This window comes from Monodon monoceros, unplaced genomic scaffold (genome assembly GCF_005190385.1).
Source record: "Monodon monoceros isolate NGI ecotype Baffin Bay Population unplaced genomic scaffold, NGI_Narwhal_1 Super_Scaffold_18, whole genome shotgun sequence".
NCBI lineage: Eukaryota > Metazoa > Chordata > Mammalia > Artiodactyla > Monodontidae > Monodon > Monodon monoceros.
Window position 1 is genome coordinate 167,948,139 of NW_021703774.1, and position 16,182 is coordinate 167,964,320.

General features: G+C 53.6%; 1 protein-coding gene across 6 annotated transcripts in view; it reads right to left on the bottom strand.

Moving 5' to 3' along the window:
* The window catches only part of ARHGEF10L (Rho guanine nucleotide exchange factor 10 like), a 178,611-nt gene that overhangs the window by 146,353 nt on the left and 16,076 nt on the right, over positions 1–16,182 (bottom strand). The window contains exons 1-2 of one of the 6 annotated variants that reach the window (XM_029228726.1): positions 10,890–11,000; positions 7,233–7,314 (exon numbers count right to left, since the gene is read on the bottom strand). The exons of 4 other annotated variants lie outside the window; for them this stretch is intronic. The gene's annotated coding sequence lies outside the window, so the exon portion shown is untranslated. Of the gene's footprint in view, positions 1–7,232; positions 7,315–10,889; positions 11,001–16,182 lie in introns of those variants that run through there. One more of the 6 variants, XM_029228724.1, reaches the window with a different exon arrangement.

The following is a 16,182-nucleotide window of genomic DNA, read 5'->3' on the forward strand; positions in this document are numbered from 1 at the left end:
ATATTTACCTGCTTGTGACCCAAATCTTCTGGGGCATCAGGCATGCCCAAATCACTCAGCCCTGAGCATTCAAACCAAGCAGCGACATGATGTGGGAGAAGTAGGGGGGTGCTGAGGCCGGGACAGGTGTCTGAAATCCCGGTCTCTCCAGGGCACCCAGACCCAGGCTGGCTGGGGAAGAAGAGTCCCTTCCATGTGCCCCTACAGACTAGTGCGACCCTCCCCCCATAGCACCCTGCTCTGAAGACCCCATGCCCCTGTCATATGATGATCCATTTCCAAAGGACACCAGAAACCAGTGAGGGCATGTGAAGGGGGGGCTGGGACCAAGAGAGGTGGCCCTACAGACATGAGACCGACCCCCAGAGCCTGCGGGCTGTGGAGGTGACCGTCCACACCACCCTCACCAGATGGAGATTTCACTCTACCGGTTAAGACCCAAGTTTTCGGACTTCAGTAATAAGCCCAGTGCAGAGAAGGAACCACCAGACTCCGCGCTCCTCCCAGCAATCCTATGGGGCATCACAGATGAGAAACTTGAACTCGGAGCCTGAGTCATCTTGCCAAGGTCTCTATAATTAGTCAGAGGTAGAGGCGGGATTCGAACAAGGCCTTCTGGGTCCAATCACCCCAGCACGGCTGCCTCTCAAGCTCCACACGTCAACTAACATTTATCAGATGCTTTGCTGGGTGCCAGGCGCTGCTCTGAGTGCTTTGCACACGACAACTTTCTTAATCGGTTCAAGAACAAACTGAGAAACTGAACTGAAACACAGGGAGGTAGAGACACTTGCCTCAGGACACACAGCTGACAAAAGGCAGAAGTGAGAATCAAAACCAGGCTGATGGGGCTTCCCTGGTGGCGCAGCGGTTAAGAATCCACCTGCCAATGCAGGGGACATGGGTTCGAGCCCTGGTCCGTGGAAGATCCCACATGCCGTGGAGCAACTAAGCCCGTGCGCCACATCTACTAAGCCCGTGAGCCACAACTACTGAAGCCCGCGTGCCTAGAGCCTGTGCTCTGCAACAAGAGAAGCCACCACCATAAGAAACCCACTCACGCAAAGAAGAGCAGCCCCCACTCGCTGCAACTAGAGAAAGCCTGCGTGCAGCAACCAAGACCCAATGCAGCCAATAATTAATTAATTAATTAATTAGTTTTAAAAAAAAAAACAAGAACAGGCTGATGTCAGAGGCCAAGGCTCTTAGCCACCCACCCTTGCATCTACTCACCTCCCCAGAGCACCCTGCCCTCCTCATCCACCAACAGAGGCAGAGCCCTTGGGTTGCAGGAGAGACCCACTCTAGGAAAAGAGCCATGGGCTCAACGAGTTTTCACAGAGGCAATGGCTCTGATCCGCACAAGGAGAGAACTGAAGGCCCAGGAGGCCGACAAAGGTGAGGGCTGGGGGGCCCCCTTGGTCATGTCCATTCTCCCCCTTCCCCCAGCCAAGGGAGCCCAGGCGATGGTGTCATTCCCCACCTGCACCCTGCCCAGGGCCCACAGAGCCACAAGCTCCTCAGTGTGGCCCACAAGGCCATCCCTTCTTCCAGACCACCCCACACCTCCCCACTCACCAACGATGAGTGTTTGCTGAGCACCTACTGTGGACCAGGCCTCATGGAGAAACAAACATGGAAAACAAAAGACAGAGCCTGAGCTCCAGGAGCAGAAGAGATGCCCCCACCTTCCCAGCCACAATGACCTGCCCTCCCCAGGGCAAGACCCTTCCTTGGCCTGGAAGCCATGCCCTACGTTATCTGCCTGGGACCCTCCCACCTACATTCTGAGCCTTAACACAAGCCAGCTTCAGGGAAATCTTCCATGAGGCCCACTGGGAGAACCAGCCACTCGCCCCTCTGAGCAACTAACACTCTGGATTGGAATCATTTGCTTTGCTTTCTGACCCCTCCACCCACTAGACTGTGAGCTCCTTGAGGGTAGGGACAAGGCTTTTCATTTCTGTCTCTCCAGTACCTAGTGCAGCCCTCAACACATGGTAGAGATTCAAGAGTGATGGATGGTTAGGTAAGTGGGTGGATTAGTGGATATATGGATGGATGGATGGATGGAGAGATGGGTGGATGTGTGGATAGACGGATGGGTGGATCAACTGATGGATGAATGGATAGGTGGATAGATGGGTGGATGAATGAATAGATGGATGGATGGATGGATGAATAAAAGAATAAGTGAATGAAAAAATGACAGGTGTCCATAAGCAGTGACCAAAGGCCACTGGGCTCAGGGCTCTACCTCAATCTGGAATTTACCCGGAAGCCCAGCTTTGCCCAGGTATTTAATCTGACCCAACCATTTTCTAGACATATTTCCCCAAACTGGCTGAGCATCCCTATGTGATCACTGTCTGTCTCCTTCACCAGGTTGTAGCATAGGTGACATAATGTCCGAGACTGCATCTGGTCTAACAATTAAGTCCTCAACGCCTTCCCCTGGGCCTAGACCATTGCATGAATGAACGACAAACAAATGAACCAAAGACCTAGGGAGCCTTTTAAACATGGAGATTTCCTGTCCCAGCCAAGATCTGCTGGCTTAGAATCGCTAAGGGTGAGACTCAAGAATTCGTATTTTGTTCAAAAGCTTCCTGGAGATTCTGATAATCAGTCAGGTTTGGGAAACACTAGCTTGTCGGCAAGAAGAGTAACCAGCTACTGAAGGCTGTGAGCACAGATGAGGGCAGCTCGGAACATGGTCACACAGAGTCATCACCAAACCTGGCAGGTTGTCCCTCTCCTAAGTCTTTTTTGGCTCAAAGAGAGTCTAAGGGCCTTTTTCAAAGTGTGGCCCTTGAACCACTGACTTCACAACAAACTGAATGAAGGGGAGGCTTTTTAAAAATGTAGACTCTAAGGTCCAACCCCAACCTACAAACTTAGAATCTCTAGGGGTGAGGCCCGAGAGTCTGCATTCTTTGCAGGCTGTCGGGGCAATGCTGGCACACACTAACTTAAAAGAATTACTGGCTCCCAGTTCCCAAGGGTGCTCAGAGCACCTGCTTGTATCTGGCACCTTCATGCACACCTAACCTCCTGAGAAAAAAAAGCTCCTGTCAGGACATCTTGGGAGTTCCCTGGTGGCCTAATGGTTACGATTCGGGGCTTTCACTGCCGTGGCCCAGGTTCAATCCCTGATTGGGGAATGGGGAACTGAGATCCCGCAAGCTGTGCGGTGCAGTCAAAAAAAAAAAAAAATAGGGGGATATCTTGGATGACTCCAAGAACCCAGCAAATGAATGAGGGTATGAGGCCAAAAGGTAACAAATGTGCCCATTCCTCAGAACATCAGCCCCAGAGGGAACCGACAAATCATTACACCTAGCCTCTTATCTTACAGATGTGGAAACTGAGGCCCAGGGAGGGCTGTGTCTTGCCCAAGATTATAAAAGAGTGAGTGGCAGAGCCAACCTAGAAGCCAGGTGGCCATGCCCCAGACTCACCCCACGGTCCCAGGCCGCCCTGCCTCGCATCCTCCAAGCCTGCTCCCCGGTGAGCCTGGCAGCAGGGTAGCAGCTGCCGGCCCTGGACATCTCAGCCAGGCTTGCTGTCCCAGGAAGACAGGGCGGCTCCAATCAGGGAAGGCTCCTTCTGTTTCCACCACGTATGGTGATAAAGCAACTCGTGCTCCAGGAAGGAGGAGGCAGCAGAGAATGGAATGAGCAGAAACAGTCTGCTCGGTTATGCATCCCAAGGAGACTGGTGAGGGTGCTGAACGCCACAGCTCAGTAGGGATGTCTCCCCAGAACTCTACGATCAGTCCACAGCGCCTGAGTTCAAATGTTTAGATAGCCCTGAGGAACCGCCCACATCAGTGTTTCTCAGTCTGCACATCTGGGGAAATACCTGTGTCCTGAAATACGCTAATAGATACTCAGGGCAAAAAAAGGTGTTCAGTGGTCAAAGACCATGGAAGAACCAGGGTAGAGGTTGCCCTTCTAGATGTTAAAGGCATTGAAAAGTCCTGCAATTTCAGAATCTGCTTGAATCATGATACAGATGAAGAAAGTTGGAGGCTGAGAGGAATTACATGCCCTTCCCAGAGTCACAGGGCGAGGAAGGGGGTGGGGGGACGGTAAGGCTTGAGCAAGACAGCCTGCCTCCAGAGTCCACACTGGCGACCACCGTGCTTATACTCGGCGAGATGATTCCTCTGTTTACTATCACTGTTCTTACTCTTGATCTTCTGATGGAAGGGAGCGAGGGCGGGCAGCAGCAGGGCCTGGCAGGAAGTCATCCCCATGACAGTGGCCAGAAGGAAGCTGAGGATCCAGCTTCCCAAATCCTCTTCTGTTCTCGGGTCTGTTGTCACTGGCTGTGTGGCCTGGGGCAAGTTATGGCCCTTCTCCAGACTAAGATGTCCCATACATAAAACTAGGAGCTTGGAGTAGATAATCCCAGAAAGCCCTTCCAGCTCTAGACAAGAGTCCGACCCCACTGTCCTACCCTCAGCTCCCATTTCCCTCCCCATCAGCCACAGCCTCTCCCTGGTCCCAAATCCTCGACTCTGTGAACAGCCGCGGCCTGCGCTCTGTGTCCGGGCTGCCAGGCTAGGCTGAGCTCTGGCCGACAGCGGACTAAGCACTGTTTGGCTCTCCCTGCCATCATCCCTTCATCATCCTCCCTGTGACTCATCCGTTGAGTGTTTCCAGATTGGACCCCAATCACCATTGCTCAAGGGTGGATGGATAGGGTGAATTTTTCCATCTGGGGTCCCAGAGAGCCGGTTTTACCAAGAGCTCCGTAAGATGGGCCACGAGGCAGGACGGATCCCGCACAGACCCTTAGCACTGCCTCTGGGCTTATAAGTCCAGTTCTTATATAAAGGTAACTGTAGAGCCTGGCCCTCGGGAGAGTTAGCTAACCTCTTTAGGCCTCAGTTTCCGCACCTGCAACGTAGCTAATAATACCCACCTCCCTGGTGAGCACACCATTCAGTTATACGCAAAGCGGCCAGCTCAGTGCCTAGCACACAGGGCGCTCCATCAGTGCTTAGATTATAAGCTGCTGTCTAACTATAGGGCTCTCTGAGTTGTTTTCTCAGTTCAATCTCCGCCTGCCCCCCAGGCAACACAGGACAGGAAGTAGGAAAAAGCGGCAGATGTTTGACTCTTGCAGACTCCCAGAAGTCTGAAATCCTACACTCGTGGGTTATTAGAATTGGTAGAGACCCTAGATTCTCCACCTGCTCATTTTGCAGAAGAGGAAACTGAGGCTTAGGGTGACGTTAGAGGCAGGATGAAATGTTGCCCAAGCCTTCCTGGCTGGTTTGAGGAAGAGGTGGGATTAGAACCCAGGGGCCAGGCTCCCAGCCCGGTGGTCTTTCTGGGGTCCTGGGGCAGCGAAAGAGCAGAAGGCCAGTATCCCTGGGATGCTGGGATTCTTGTCCCAAGTCTGCTCCAAGCGGCTGTGAGATGATGAGCAAGGGGCTTAGGCCCACTGGGGCTCCAAGGCCTCGTGATAAAAAACTTATGGGGTTGGACTAGATTGGGGTGCCCCAAAGCGGGGTGGCCAGAAAGCTGGAGCCCCAGAAGATTCTATCAGGTGATTTGCCAAGGAAGTGTGACAGGGACCAAAGGGGTTTCAAGGGAGGGCTCCAGAGTCAGGTGGATCAGTGTTCAAGTTCTGCCACTTACAAGCTGTGCGACTTCAGGCGAATTACCCTCTCTGTTCCTCGACTGCCCCATCTGTAAAATGAAGATAACCCGACATACCTCAAAGGTTGCCACATGAACCGGAAGAGGATAATGTATACTGCCTGGCACGCTCGAGGCCCTCAGTGAACAACACCGGTTATTTTTTCAATCCCTCGGGAGCACGTCTAATATTATCCCTCCCTCACAGATGAGGTAACCAAGACTCCAGAGGGGCAAGACACCTGCCCAAAGTGACGGGACTCACAGGAACAGGGCTCTGGGAACCGCTCCCCATCTCTTCCAGCCACCCCCCCGAGAAGGAGGTCTCTGCCTGGCATCGGTAAAATACAGCCATCCTCCCCAGAGGATACCACCACCCTTGCTGGCCTCCCATGACCTGGCCCAGCCCCAGAGAGTTTTCTCATCACTCACTGGGGAGGAAGCCAGTTCCCCAGGAAACTGCTTAAACATGGGGTCCCAGCTCCTGGGAAGGCGGATCCCAGCTCCTGGGAAGGCGGTTCCCAGCAGCAGCCCAGCTCCTCCCTCCCAGAAGTCCCACCCAGCCTCTGAGACCGGCAAAAGGACAACATTTAAAGGCACAGGAGGACCTGCAGGTGGTGACGGTCCACTGGAGCCTCCTGTGAGCCCCTTGCAGAGGTTACTTGCCACCTGCTTCCACCTTTGAGACCCTGGTTGTTTCACTCAAGATACCAGCAGAAGCCTGGATGCCGTGTTATGCTGCGTGACCTCAGGCAAGTTGCTTAACCTCTCTGAGTCTCGGGAACCTTTTTAGACAAGAGAAATGAGCAGAGTTTGGGAAGCACGAAGAAAGCAGCAAGAGTTCACAGAACAACCTAGGAATCAGAGGGCCTGTAACAGCCTCTAAATGTCCCCCTGATGTCTCCTGTCCCTTCCAACTCAGCCCCCACCAGGACAAAAAGTTCTGACCACGCTGATCATGCCCCCCCCCCAGCTAGAAACAACTGAATGGCTCCCCATGGTCAAGATAAAGTGCAAGCTCCTAGTGAGACGGACAGAGTTCTCAAGTGGCGTTCCTGACTGCACCCCTCCTGACCTTGCAGGGTCCTACTTTGCACTCACCTCCAGCCTCTGTACACACCTGGAACGCTTCCCTCTCCCAGAACCAACTCTGCCTCTAGGCTGCTTCATCCAGCACTCCCTGGGAAGCTCCGGTGAGCCCCTATGCCTGGGTCAGGCACTCTCCCCTCCCTCCATCGGTTACCTGCCTGCTCCCCCAACCCCAGATAGGTGGTCACCATACTTCACTCATCTCTAGCTCCTAGCCCAGTACCCAGCTCCCAGGGGGTGTCCAGTAAATATATGCTGGGAGGAGAGGAATGCGAGGACGAGCAACTGAGAACAAATTAACTAATCCACGAGCTGTGGCGCCCTCCTCTGCAAAACGGGCATGCGTGGGGGAAGCGGCCGGACTCGCTGGCTGCGGACCCTCACCCCCCTTTTGTGGCTGGCACAGGCTTGCTGGATGGTATTTCACCTCTCAGGACCCTTCTCCCCGCTGTAGAGGGAGGACAATAACAGCACCCGCACCTCACTTACCGTGAGGACTCAGTGGGCTAATCCTCCCAGAGTGCTCAGTTCAGTGCCTGGCATGAAGAGGTGAGTTCCTTGCACTTGACCTCTGGGGAAGAAAAGTGGGAGACGGGCGTGACACGGGGCGCTGAGCTCCTGCTGCAGGGTCCGAGTGTCCTTGACACCACCCTCCCAACTGGCTTGAAGACTGCCCCCATCTGCTGGCACGGGACCCACGCCCCAGCAGCCCAGTGCCCCGGAGAACGTGAGCCCGACTGAGTCGGGAATGAGGGCTCAGCCCCTCTGTGCCATCTCAGACCAACCACTGACCTCTCTGATCCTTTCTGTCTATACAAAGGCGGGCTGAGGCTGCTTCCGTCATTGAGGGGACCCAGCCATCTCTGCCTGTTCCTTTAGTGGCAGCAGAATGACCTCTCCTGGGGGGAGCAGTCTTGGGGGGCCCTTACTTCACCGTCCTCTGGTCCAGGTTTCATTGAGAAACATGAGGCCATCAGATGGGACTGTCCCCAACTTCTCCTCATGTATAATCCAAATCTATCCCATCTTCTCCCATTTCCTAAGAGCATCCTGGCTCCATCAAGGGCCAATGCCTTCCCCCCCCACTGCGACTCCCACATCATCACACCGGGTACCACCCTCTCTCATTTGCCTAAAGATCTGGCTCCCGTAGCTGCCCCCTGTGTCTTGTCCCCTCTCGGAGCAGTCCTGGCCACCAGCACAAACCACTCTCCTGGGTCTCCCCACTTCCCCTCCACCTGAGACATCTTTTTCCAACCCCCCCTTTGCCTGGCCAACATCTCAGCGCTGTCCGCACACGCTGTCTCTCCTTGCTCCCCTCCCATCCCAGCCACTCCCACTGCAGATTCCAGCCCCACCCCTCCTCCAAAAGTGCCCTTATAAAGGCCCAAACTACCTCTGTATTTCTGTCTGGTCTTACTTCCACTCTCAACAGCCTGCAGCCCTGTGTCCCACCAGCTCTCTTCTGCAACACGCCCCGTGGCGTGGCGTGGCGTGGCATGGTGTGGCGTGGTGCGGCATGGCATGGTGTGGCGTGGCATGGTGTAGCGTGGCTTGGCGTGGCATGGCATGGCATGGTGGGGCATGGCGTGGCATGGTGTGGCGTGGCATGGTGTGGTGTGGCATGGCGTGGTGGAGCATGGTGGGGTGTGGCGTGGTGTGGCATGGTGGGTGGGTGTGGCATGGCGTGGCGTGGCATGGTGTGGCGTGGCGTGGTGTGGCATGGCATGGTGTGGCGTGGCGTGGCGTGGCGTGGCATGGCATGGTGGGGGTGTGGCGTGGCATGGCGGGGTGTGGCATGGCATGGCATGGCATGGCGTGGCGTGGTGTGGCATGGTGTGGCGTGGCGGCTTCCCAGAGACCCCACTCTCCCTCCCTTCTCCTCCTAGCACCCTGGCTGCCCCTCCTTGGCCTCCTCTCCTGGATCCTCCTCCTCCACCTGGCCTCTGGGTGGTCCCACCTGCGCCATCTATATGCTAATGACACCCAGCCAAGGGGCCCCCACCTCTCCCGTGGACTTCTAAGCCAGCCTCTCAATGTGAACCTGTCCCCAACTGGATCCCTGGATTCTCCAAAAACATGCTCTCAACCCCCTCTGAACCACCTGTTTGTAATGACACCACCACCCACCCAGACACTCAAAAGAAGATTCTAGAAGTCTTGGCTCCTCTTCATTCCTCTCTTTCCCTCAGCCCCTGTGACCAATCCACCAGCAATTCCAGCCGATTCTTTCTCTAAGTCTTCTCTCCAGCTCCATGGCCACCTCTCATCCCTGAGCCACCCGAGCCTTTCCTCCGGGCCCAAGTCCACCCGGGTGCCCACAGCCGGTTCTCCTCCTGCAGCCAGGGGGGTCCCTTCCTGAGGTGAGTCGGGGCCCACAGGCTCCAGCAGGCTGCGGGAGGGGTCAGCGGGACAGCATGCAGGCACGCAGTCACCGGTCACCTGCTGACACGGCCTCGCCTTTCTCATCTATGAGCCCATCCCTCACCCTCCAGCGTCCACTCCAGTGCTTCCCCATCATAGGCACTCAGTTATTTCTGAATGAATTATCTGAAAAGAACATAAATTTCTTTCCAGAGCTATTTATAGCTGGAATCTTGGGATTGTATTTCATGAATAAAGGTATTTACAGGAAACTAAAAAGAAACTGTGGATGGCTTCCTGCTCGCATGGATTAGCTACCCTAACTGCTTGCCTTGATCCACACGGCCCTCCACAGCACCTCCTTATACTGTCCTCCCCGCCTTGGCTGCTGCAAGCCCTGGGCTTTCTCCTGTTCAAACCAGCCAAGATCATTCTGACCTCAGGGCCTTTGCATGTGCTGTGCACCTGCCTGGAACACGTTTCCGTCTGCTCTTTGCATGGGGAGGGGGAGGGGGGTTCTCCCTCGTCATTTGGGACTCAGCTTAAATGCCTCTCCTCAGAGGGGCCCTCCTCACCACCTCCAAATTCTGCACCACTAACCCCCACATACACCCCCTCCTCTCCCAACAGCCTCCCCCCAGCCCCTGCTATTCCCATCCTATCACATTAGGTGGTCTCCTTGGCAGGACTAATTCCATGACATGTGGTTACTTTTACTCGTTTGTCTGGCTTTTGTCTCCTCCACCATCACATAAGATCCACAAGGGCAAGGCTACTTACAATTGGCCTGGTCACTGTGGTAAGAACCACCAATTCTGCCAGGACAGTGGGCCAGGCACTGTCCTGAGCAGTGTACTTGAATTATGCCCTTTTTGCAGATGAGAAAACTGAGATACAGAGGGGCCAAGTGAGTTACCCAAAGTCCAGCATAGAAAGAGGCCCAGCAGGGACTTCCCTGGCCGTTGTGGTTAAGACTCCGTGCTTCCACTGCAGGGAGCACGGGTTCAATCCCTGGTCAGGGAACTAAGATCCCACCTGCCACGTGGTGCAGCCAAAAAAAGAAAAAGAAAGAGGTCCAGCAGGAAGCAGGGTACCATTTACCTGTGCCCACTTCACGCCCAGCACAGACCCAGCCCTTTGTGGGCCCTAAATTGGTACTTGCCGAATGATTAAATGAATCGCTGAATAAATGTTATACACTGCAATACTGAGACAGGTTGTCTTCAGGTGGCATAACAAGGGGGATTCTTTTTTGTGTGTGTGGTACACGGGCCTCCCACTGTTGTGGCCTCTCCCGTTGCGGAGCACAGGCTCCGGACGCACAGGCTCAGCATGGCTCACGGGCCCAGCCGCTCCGCGGCATGTGGGATCTTCCCAGACCGGGGCACGAACCCGTGTCCCCTGCATCGGCAGGCGGACTCTCAACCACTGCGCCACCAGGGAAGCCCAACAAGGGGGATTTTAATTTTCTTCTCCCTGTGTATTCCAAGTTTTCTTCAATAGTCACATAATACACGCATAATTTAAAGTAAAATAAACCCTTATTTTAAAAGAAATTCAAAGGTTCTGGGTAATGTCAGGGTTCCAGAATATTTTTCTTCGATTTCCAGAGACGGTTATTCCGCTACTTCATTTAAACCACAGTTTTTCTAGGGAAATTGAATAAAAAGCCCGTATTTTTAAAGCTCGCTCCAAGTCTGCCCACTTCAAACAATGAAGAGGACAGTGATGGGAGCTGGTTCCCGCCTCATGTGCTCAGGGCTGGAATTCAGGGATGCATACCAATCAGGCAGCCGCTGGGAGGGGGGTCCTGCAGAGGCCAGGCTCTCAAGTAGGAGGGGCTCCAGACCCAGAAATGCCACCTCACCTCAGGCCCGATGTGCAGTCACGGACAGGGGTCACCCCAAGCCACCTGCACTGCCCCGGACTGGCGATGTCCCTGCAACGAGGTGGTGGTGAGGCCGGGGCCAAGGCCACCCTCCCAACAGGTCAGTGGGAAGATGAGCCGCTTGGCAGGGGGTTCTCTCTAGACAGGTCAGGAAAAGGTAAAGCTCTTGGCTCAGCACCAGCCTCTGGCCAAGGGATGGGCACAACCTGCACTCCTGGCCAAGCGATCGATTGCCCGCCCCGAGTTCCCACGGCATGTGGAACCCGCTGCCAGGGGCTGTCAGAGGCACAGAGAGGCCAGGCCCTGGAACGGGTGGCACGGCTCCAGGACACAGGGTTGAGAGCTGGGGCTCTGGGCAAACAGAACAAGGTCGAGCCGTGCTGCTTTTGCCCCTCGGCGCTACGTGTCTCTGGGCAGGCAAGATAACTTACCTGAGCTGTAAAACGGAGTTGATGACACAGCCCTCGTCAGGACTGTCGAGGACCAAACAAACTCCTGCGAGCCCCGCCCCCGCCCCCGCCAATGCGCCTGCCACTCTGTCAGTTAGCACTCTCCATAAACACAAGCCGTTTTATGAGCACTTTCCAGACACCAGGACTAGCGGTCCACCTGGGCACCGAGTTCTATTCTAGGCCTTGACCCTCAACCACAGGGTGAGGAACCCAGCTATATGCGAGAGCAAACACGCATTCACTTCCAACGAAGAAGGGCTGAGTGTTTTGAGATTCCAGACGTGTCAAATCTTCTCTTCCTCCCCTCCTCAAAGGGCAAAGGGGAAAATAGAACAAAGGGGGACTGTAGAAAGAGCTCAGGGCCCACCTGGTTCGAATCCTGCCACTTATACTGTGGCCTTGGGAAAGTCACTCAACCTCTTTAAGACTCAGTTTCTTTATCTATAAGATGGGATAATAGTACCCACCTGCAGGATCAGTGTGGGAATTAAATGAATTGATGCATGAAAAATGTCTGCCACATAGAGGCATTAAAGTAACATGAGTTGTCTTTAAACAAACAAGCTCCCAATTATCTGCCTAAATGAAGGGCAGAAGTAGCAGAGGGTAGCAGAGGTAATCAAAATACTGGATAACCTAAATAACCGTTACTTTTATCTTTGGGGTGGAGGGAGGGCAGCAGACCCACCTTCCCAATTCTGTATTTTTTTGGCCTGATATTAAAATGGAAATTTTTTTATGAATCCACCAGCCACAGATGCAAGGGCTGGAGCAGCAGCAAGCTTGAGGATAACAAGAAACTACCTGGAAAACTTAAAGATTTTCAGGGGAGGGGGTGATCCGCAGAGCACCATGCCCCTGGCAGGAGAGGTTTGGCAGCGTTCCTTCGCTGGTACCCAGATGATACTGTGCGCTCTGACTTGAGAAAGGTTCAGGACTTCCCCTGCTCTGCCACCAGCTCTGCAGACTCCTGGTTCACCTGACACCTGAGCCAGACTGAACTTCCAACAGCTCATGCCTCCAAGCCTTTGCACATGCTGTTCCTTCCACCCAGACCCTTGCCCTCTCCCCATCCATTCTTCTGCTACACTCTGCACACACTCCCGCTGTATGTAACTGTGCTCATGCCCCTCTCCCAACCAGGGCTCTCAGACTGTACAAGAGCTACAGCCTGCCCATCAACAGCCTGGCTCTACTCTGCCCCTGAATCCATATGGATGGTCCTGTCCACTGTTGCCTAAGCCACCCCCAGACAGCTCTAGCCACCCGAGTCCCGGCCATCACACCTTCACCAGCCCCGAGCTATTTGAGTCGTCCACAGTCTCTCCTCAGGCACCCCAACCACTTTGCCTCCCAGATACCTGAGTCATCTTGAGTGTGGTTTTTCAGTCAATGGCAAAGCAAGCTCGCAACTAACTGAAACTTATCCTCATCCCACGTGCCCTCTTCTTGGTGCATGGGAAGATAACTCAGTTTCTGGAGCGGAGAGCTCATTTGAGGGCCACTTATAACCCTACCATCATAGCAGACCCAGCCCAGCAGCTCCCACTCTCACTGGGATGACCCTGAACCAGCCCTGGAGTTCTGTCACATGAGAATGCAAGCTCCAGAGAGGGGCTGTGCTCAGGGAGCTCACTGCTAGATCCCCATGCTGTGCTGGTAAAATGTTTAACAGCTGGTTCTCCACAGGGGGGAGAACTGGGACACCTGCATCGTTTTCCAATTTCTGTGGTATAAATGCTCTCACTGTGGCCACTTTGAGCTACAAGGTGAGCCCGCTGAACGGAGTTGGGAAGAGACGGGCAGGAGCGCACCCGTATGTACATTACATCCCTGACTTAACAAAGGTTCAACTTACAATTTTTCAACTTTATGATGGTGCGAAAGCGATACGCATTCAGTGCAAACTGTACTTGGAATTTTGAATTTGGATCTTTTCCCGGGCTGGTGACATGCAGTACAACCTCTCGTGATGCAGGGCAGGGCAGCAAGCCGCAGCTCCCAGCCAGCCATGCAGTCACCAGGGGAAACAGCCGATACGCTTACAACCACTGTGCACCCAGACAGCCATTCTGTTTCTCACTTTCAGTACAGTGTTAAATAAATTGCGTGAGATGTTCAATGCTTTATTATAAAATAGGCTTTGCGTTAGGTGATTTTGCCCAACTGTAGACTAATGGGAGTGTTCTGAGCACGTTCAACGCAGGCGAGGCCAAGCTATGATGTTCAGTAGCTTAGGTGTATCAAACGCAGTTTCCACGTATGAGATTTTCTTTTTTTAACATTCTATTTATTATCTATTTATTTATTGGCCGCACCTCACGGCTTGCCGGATCCTAGCTCCCCAACCAGGGACTGAATCCGGGCCCTGGCAGTGAAAGCGCCGGGTCCTAACTACTGGACCGCCAGGGAAGGCCCTTGACTTATGGTATTTTCAACTTACAATATTTTCAACTAACAATGGGTTTATCAGGACCCATCAGAAGTTGAGGAAGATCTGTATGTGTGTATATATATGTATATACACACACATATAAAAGGATCTATCTATATATATATACACACACACACACACAAAAGATATAAATAATCACAAATACATAGGCAACTGTGAAAAACAGTGAAATAATCAGGAAGTACTGTATCCTGAGTACTTATTACCCTTGTTTTTGGTATAATTTATTTAATTGTAAATGTATATACTACAGCCAGCTTACATACTATAAACTTGCAGGTTAACAGCCAACTCGCAAAACGCCTAAAATTTATCAATCAGATATCATTCTTCAGTACAGACTCCAGCACACCACTGCCTGGGGCCTGGCACAGGCTATGCGAGGACGGGTCACTCCTGGGAGCTCATTAGACTAGGACCCCAAAGGAAGGCGACTCAAATGCCCTCCATTGAGGCAAAGAGAGACCAGGGAACTCTTCAGGGACACGTGGCAAGAAAGGAGCTGAGCTGAGGCCCAGGCGGCACAGTGGGGGAGGAAAGAGAACTTTGGCCTACTCCGCTGTTTATGAGTTTGACTGTCTTTCCTGGACTTGAGGGCAAGGACAGCAGATGAGAAGCCAAAGACACTAAAGACAAGCTCACAGAAGAAAGCAAGGACTGGGCGGTCAGGAGACCCAGGCTTGAGTCCTTCACTGACTGTGACCTTTGGCATTCACTTAAATGCTGTGCTTCATCTTCCTCATCTGTAAAATGGGTATGAGCCCATCTTCACTGCCTAATTATCAGGGCGGTTGTAGAAACAAAAAGACAGCAGACATGAAAGAGCAACATAAATCTAAGCTACTATTATCATACATACATATGCAGATGACATATATGCACCAGCTAGCCCAGCACCTGGCACATACCTGGTTCCATAAAGAGCTTTTAATTTACTGTTGATATATCTGTTAATTTACTATTTATTTAAATAACAGTAGGCCTTCCTCTTAAACGAACCTGGTACCTGGGTCTCAAGAAGTCCACCAAGTTTCCCCCTCCCCAGACTCCTTCAAAGCTAACCTGTGAAACAGGACAATTTAGGATCCATTAGTTCCAGGGCATCCACATAACCAGCAACCATTTACTGAGCACCTACTGTGTGTCAGGCGCTGGTGATCACGACAGACACGGTCCCTGCTCTCGAAGGCTTATAGTCCACTGGGAGGGGTACAAACCCACCCCGACCACAGTGAGGGCTCCAAGAGCATCACGAACAGGAATTATGGAGCCAGCCTGGCTGCCCAGAGAGGAGGAGATCCCTTGAGTGAGAAGCGAAGACGGGAAGGATGGGACCAGCTAAGGCAACGGCTCTCTGGTAGAAGAGGAAGGAGCAGGGGAACTCGGAAAGGCAAGTGTGATGGAGCAAAGTAAGAAAGACGCAGGCACAACCCGAGGCCTCACAAGCCAGAAGAAGAGCTCCATCCCGAGAAGTTTTAACCCAGCCACAGGGAGCTCGGAGATTTCCAGGCTGTGCCCTCCTTTCTAGTTTATATACCCGAGGCCTGGACACTGTGGGGCATAGTGCTGGGTGGACAGACAGAGCGACGGATGGATGCTGCAGAGAAGAGCTGAGCATGCTAATAAGCCTGCACGACCTCTCCTCTCTCCCCAGCATCCGAGGAGGAACAGATGGGGCTTCAGCAGGCGGAGCATGACTTCCCCGGACTGAAGCCCTCCGGAAGGCCAAGGCCTTTGAGGCAGTCTTAGCTCCAGAGCCCGTGCGCAGGGCGGCCCACCCCTACCACCTCCCCGCTGTGGCCCAAGGCAGGGTCCTCAGGCTCTCAAGGCTAAAGGAGCTTCCTGACCCCCTGCCCCAGGACCCCAGCGTGGAAGAGGGAGAAAGAACTCTCCCCAGACTCCCCTACATCAGGCCTGGCCTTCCTCTCAAAGACCACCCCCGGAGGCCCAGGAGGCTGGTCTTCATCTTCACAGAGCCTGTCCCGGACACACTTTTCTGTCTCCAGGAGTGTCCAGGCCTGACCGGGTTCTGTGGCCTTGGCCTTCCGGCTGACCAGGGCATCCTCTCCTCCCACACTCCCCTCCTCCAGGAGGCCGCTCCCGTCCAGTCTCTGGGCAGGGGTCCAGGGTGGGAGAGGTGGGCCCAGAGCAGAAGCGAGAAGAGCATCCCTGACTCCACTTAATCCCAGGGACCCTCAGGTCAGTGCAGGGGGGAGCTGAACCACAGTGACAGCAGGACCTGAAGGCCTGGGTGAACCAAAGGGAAAGTGAAGCCCAGGG